The sequence below is a fragment of the Callithrix jacchus genome, chromosome 22 (assembly GCF_049354715.1).
Source record: "Callithrix jacchus isolate 240 chromosome 22, calJac240_pri, whole genome shotgun sequence".
Lineage (NCBI taxonomy): Eukaryota > Metazoa > Chordata > Mammalia > Primates > Cebidae > Callithrix > Callithrix jacchus.
This window is the reverse complement of record NC_133523.1, coordinates 20,813,655-20,819,856: the sequence shown is the minus strand read 5'-3', so window position 1 is coordinate 20,819,856 and position 6,202 is coordinate 20,813,655.

Below are 6,202 nucleotides of genomic sequence, written 5' to 3'. Positions count from 1 at the left end.
CTGATCTGATCGGTCGGAGGAGGAGGGCGATTCAGATCGTGAGCTGGGCACTCGGGACTGCCCTCACCATTGCAACCCGGACGGCTTGGAAGGCGTGGGCGGAGGTCGGGTCCCATCGGGCTGGAGACTCAGTCTGATGAGGTGTGGCGGGGGTCGGTGGACCCCAGGAACATGGGTCTGAGACCCTCCAAGAGGGTGTCAGCAGAACATTTTCCTGCTCCGTGAGCTCACTGCCCCCCCTTGGATATGGGCCACACACCAAGGGGCCCTGCCTTGGTCTCCAAGTCCACGGACCCCCGCTTGGAGTCAGCACTGCTGATGGAGAAGGCACTACCGCAGAAAGCCCCGGCTCTGCAAAGCCGCTGAGACGGTGCCCCAAGCCACCGTGCCGGCCACTGTGACACGAGCCCGGCACAGGCATCGCCGGATCCTGAGAGTTCAGAAAGAAAGAGCAGCGATTCCAGCGCGAGGCAAACTTGGTAACACCCGGAACTGGCCTCCCATGGTCTCCGGGGCAGATCAGGTGGAGAGAGCATCTCAGGAGCTTTTCGGGGCGATTCCAATCCCGAGCCGGATGTCCTGGCATGCCGCTGAGTACCCCCAAGAAACTCAAGCACAAAATGCTAACAGAGCGTAGTCACTTTATTGTTTGGATAGAAAACATCATCTTCTTGGTACAAAGTGTTTCGATCAAATCACGTTCATGGCCGGTATACAGAGAAGTTTGTCAACTTTCCTTGTCAGAGGACAAATCCTTCATTCTGTTAAAAGTGCAGATTGTTAATCTCATTGACACTTCAACCCACAGTGTAACCGTCTGTTGGAGGTCAATCAGTGGCTGACACCTTTTTCGGATCCAGTGTTTCCATTAAGTCATACTTTAATAAAGGCCCTACACTGCCATTAGGTTTCACTTGTTTTCTGTGGTTAGCAAATCATCCGCATGGAACCTTCATCCCGTCAACACCAAGTTTGAGCAACCAACTTACTTGTCAAGATTTCTCATCGTCTCCAGTTCCCTTGCGTGGGGCACATTCGGTTCTTTCATCTTCAGCTGAGGGCTTCTTTTGAAACACAGACCGTCTTTGTCTTGTCTCTCTAGGAACTTCTTTGCTGCCATACAAGGGCCGAGAAAAGAAAACAACGGAAAACACGAGAAGGATATGAGGGAACAGTTTGAAGAAAGAAAACTTCTCAAAGGTAAGGCTGTGCAAAAGTGTTTAACTGATTCCAACCTCATGGTTTGTTTTTTTTTACCCCCTCAGGAACGAAGTTTTTTCCTCTTCTGGTTCTCTGGGAAGGAACAATCCAAACAATATCTAACGTTTAATTATTGATAAAAATAAATTTCCTCTGTTAAACTTGATTGCCAAAGTAAGGGGCTTGAAAAATTATCTTTTCCTCATTAATACTACTATGTTGGACCACTGCATTTCTGTGACCATTTATACCACAGGAAATAAAAAGTAATAAATTAAATATACTTTATACATACTTTTATAAATGTCCATCATGAGGATTTGCTCAGAGCATGTAAGTTTCCCTAAGTTATCACATATGACTTCCATAGCTGAAATGCTAACCCTGGGATCATACTACGCACATTGTTTGCTCACATGTATGCAGGTGCCTACATGTTTATGGAAAATAGTAATTTTTCAGCAACAAAAGAAGAGCCTAAGGAAAAGGTCTCACAGCTCCTAAGTCCTAGTTCAGGTAAAACCAATAGAAATGCCACGGGAAAGGTCATTTTAAACTAATTCATGGGCAATTCCTGTCCTGTAGTTCAGAATATGTTTACCATTTCAAGGCATGCATACAGATGCTTAACAATACTGTAGGTACCTGAGTGTTGGCAGCCAATGTGTTCGAAATCTCCAGCAGTCACAGCACAGCCTCTGTATAGATGTTGCAGTTCTCTTAGGCAGACCACTGTTCCTCAGAGACTGGAAGAGAAAGCAGGCGCCGCTCCCAACAATTACGCAGACAGCTGAGATCAAGGAACATTCCCATGCTAGATTTGGTACCAAAGGATTCTCAACAGAAAGGCATGGAACGATAAATATATTAGTGTTTCCTTACATGACTGCGATTTCAATTATTCATGATATCAAGCCCACTGGGATTTCATCCCAAGGCTAAGTGCATACAATTTAATCTACCCCTGATAACCAAGAGTCAACTAATTGAGTCGTTCAAAATAAATTTAATTTAGAAACTATGTCTCTGTTTCCATCTCTATTGCCTTTGAGTGTTTTAATTATCTTATGAAAGGAGATAGGAAGAAAAACAAAGACTATATTGAAAAGAGGCCTTCAAATGCAGACTCTACATCTGCAATTCTTACTCTCAAGAACAGTACTGAGACTTGCTCCTGGAAATAGCAATCATGTCCCATAAGAACTGGCATCCCCTCAGTGAGTGCCTACCAGAAACACAGAATCACAGGCTCAGTCCAACACAAGGATGACAATCTGTCTTTTAACAAGAATCCTCAGTAGATCCAATGCACATCAGTTGAGGGACACCAGCGTAGTCCCTCAAGGGGTCCTGAGGAAGAGGCCAGCCCTAGATGCGCCGCAGGACCAAGGGCCCTTGGAAGAGTTGGGTTTTGGGTGTGCTGTGCTCATCTTCCTTCTGGAGGATTGACCCGTCGAGATGGGCAGGTGATGAGGAGACCTCCGGGTGGGAGCCAGACCCCAACGACACTGAGGCTTTACAAACCAGGAGCAACATAAAGAACACGGGGCCCCAATGCCCATAAGCTGGGCCAAGGTCAGAGGCGCACCAGAACCAAGGCTGACTACAGAGAAACCGCGCTCGGGTGCACTGGCCACACCACTGGTCAAGCATACAGCGCTAGCACACGCACACACAGGTGAACACACGGAGACATACAAACAGACACACACATGCACGCAGACACACAGGCACACAGACACACGCACCCGAGCGCACACCCACTCACGCACACGCACACACGCGGGCGCAAACACACACACACACACACACACACACACACACACACACACACAGACTAAGCCACGGCGACAAATCCAACAGTCGCAGGCAGCTCCTGAGGCTGTGGGGTTCTGCTCTTTTCCGGGAAGCCCCTCGGGGATAGAGCAGTTCCGCAGCACACAGGCTGACCTTACCTGCAAATCCCAGTAGGGGCAGCTTGCAAGGAGACGCACCCTAACACCGTCTGGGTGGGCCTGAAGTATCTAGGGGATCCTTGGGGATCCATCGCCCTGGGCATCCCTGAAGCTCCGCTGGACGTTTTCTCCGCCTGGTTCCTCCAAGCCGCACTCCGGAAATCGCGGGACCGTGGCGACGATCGCCGTGAGGGGGGAGCCGTCGCCCAACGGTGAGGCACTGCCGCAGTGGGCCCCTGCTTTCTCAAGTTGCTCAGACGGTTCCCCAGGACAAGGTGGCCGTCACTGTGACGCGATCCCCGGCTCACCGCTCGCGCTGCTGAAGACCTTACCGAGAGACTGAGTCACTGGGGGAGCTGAAGGAGGTGGAAGAACTCGCTTTCCTGGAGCCACCCCTCAGCGAGGAAGAATACCTGGCTTTGCTGGAGGAGCTTTAAAAGGCGGGGCGGGCTGGGGAGGGTTCGGGGCAGGGCGGTGGCCTCTCTCCTGCGGTGAGGTGACCCTCTGGCTCTGCTTCCAGCGTGCCCCGTCTTGGTGTCTGGCCCTGCCGCTGACCTGTCTGGGATCCCTGAGTGCTAGGTCCGTCTTTCCTGTTAGAGACTACACACTGGGCCCGGCTGTGCCGTCCTTCTTTTCCGAGCATCTTGGAAATTCCAGAGCCCGCCCTGGTCCCGGGAGCTGGGCCGTCTAGTGTGCGTTCGCGGTTTTGCAGGCTGCCCGCGGCGCTTCACGGAACCAGCGCAGGCAGAGCTTTCATCCCTCCTCGCAGCTCTGCCCCCACGCCACCCCGCGTACTTCAGGAGGGTTGGCAGAGGGGGCGCTTTACCCGGGAAACACCGGGCCGGGTCCGCAGGTGTGCCCTCTCTCCAATCCGCGACACGCCTTTTCTGCCTCTGCTCCGCCCACCGATCACTGGCACACCGGTAACCCGCCAGCCTCCCCGCCATCACGGAGCAGCGCCTGGTAGCTCAGTGCGGACCCGAGACCACTCCGCCCCCCTCAACCCCTCTACCCCGCGGGCAATCTGAAGGGCTGCTTTCTCCAGGCGGGAGGGAAGGCAGGTAGAGGTGGGGAGAGGACCCCAGAGCGAGAGGGAGGGACAAGTGAAGGGAGGAAAGGACGGAAGGGAGAGAGGGAGGAAGGGAGGGAGGCAGGGACCGAGGGAGAGGGAGGGAGACACAGGGAGGGAGCAGGGAGCGAAGGGAGGGTGAAAAGAAGAAAGAGAGAAAAAAAGAAACGGAGGTTTGGAGGGACTGAGGAAGAAAGGGCAAGAGGGGAACAGGGTGGAACAGAAGAATAAAGAAAGGGACCACGGGACAGAGGAGCATAGGCAGAGATTTGAGCGGTCTTCTGCCTCCAGGACCAACTGAGGGACCCCCACAGTCCCAAAACATTTCGGGAGTTCAATGCGATGCGTGCCAGTCCTCGTTTCGCCCACGGGGTTCACAGACGGCATATCCCCACGTCGTGCCCTGCAACAGAGCGCGAGGCAGTCTCATCCCCACAGGGGTCACCCTCAGGCCGATTGAAGCGTGATTTCTGACTTCAGCCTCTGATCGGCTGTGTGTGTGTATGTGTGTGTGTGCGCGCGGGCGTGTGTGTGTGTGCGCGCGCGCGTGTGCATGAATTTGAGGTTCCGGCGGCGTGTCTTGCCCTCCCGCTGACCTGTCTGGGATCCCTTGGTTCCAGGTCGGTCTGGTGAGAGACTGCACACAGGGCAGGGCTGTGCTGTCATTCTTTCCCCAGCATCTTGGGAACCCCAGAACCCGCCCAGGGCCCGGGACCTGGGCGGTCTCGTGCGCGTGCGTGGGTCTGCAGGCAGCCCGCGGCGCTTTGGGGGACCAGCGCCGGCAGAGCTGTCATCCCTCCTCGCAGCCCTGCCCCCACGCCACCCCGCAGGCTTCAGGAGGGTGAGAAGAGGGGGCGTTTTGTTCCAGAAACACCAGGCCGGGTCCCCAGGCAGGCCCGCTCTCCATTCCGCTGCACCCCTGTTCTGCCTCTCCACTTCGCCCACCGATCACTCGCACACCGGTGCCCCGCCAGCTTCCCCGCCATCAGCGAGTAGTGCCTGGCAGCTCAATATAGATTCGAGACCACTGCCCACACAACCGCCCTATCCCGCGGGCAAACGGAAGGGCTGCTTTCCCCAGGCGGGAGGGAAGGCGGGTAGAGATGGGGAGAGGATCCCAGGCGGAGAGGGAGGGACGTGTGAAGGGAGGAAAGGATGCAAGGGAGACAGGGAGGGGGAAGGGAGTGAAGTAGGGACGGAGGGTGGGAGGTAGGATGGGACCCAGCACCTAGGTCGTGTGACACTGTCGTCCTGCCTTGGCACCTCCTGCTTGGGGCTTTGGGTCATATGTCTATGCTCATAACTGGGATGCTGTGATTCCCTTCTCTTGCCTAATATCTGCTCACATAGGAGTCAATAACTTATTGCTGGGCCCGGCATCCAGTTACATTCCTTTTTTGTCATGACCCTCTTCTCAGAAAGCATTGTGACATACTGTTGAGTCCACAGTCAATGTGATGTGAGTCTCCTGCATGAACCCTGCCCACAGAGACCATTGCGACGTTATCTCTGGGGACTCAACTATTCAAAATGATTGTCTTGTTACCTCTGCTCTTTGCCCACAGGAGAGGATGTGACTTGTCTCTGGACCCTAGTTGAGGTAACTCTGCTTGCCTGACTGGGCTACGCTTACAAAAGAAAGAGTGACTTGTCACCGGGCCCGGCACACAGGTGATGTGATTTTCTTGTCTGGATTCTCGCCCACAGGTATCATCATGACATACTTTTGGTCTCTTCTGCTAGATGGCGTGTGTCTCCTCTTCTTCCTGGGAAGTGTCCACCGAGGAGACTGTAACATATCACCTGGCTCAGCACCTACACGACGTGTCTCTCGTATTACGCCTTGGCTTTTCCCACTGGGCTGATTGGGACATACAGCTGAGCACAGCCTCTAGGCTATTTAACTCTTCCCTTCTCACTTTGTCCTACCCACAGGAGGCATTGGGAAATATTTCTAAGCACTTCTCCGAGGTAATGA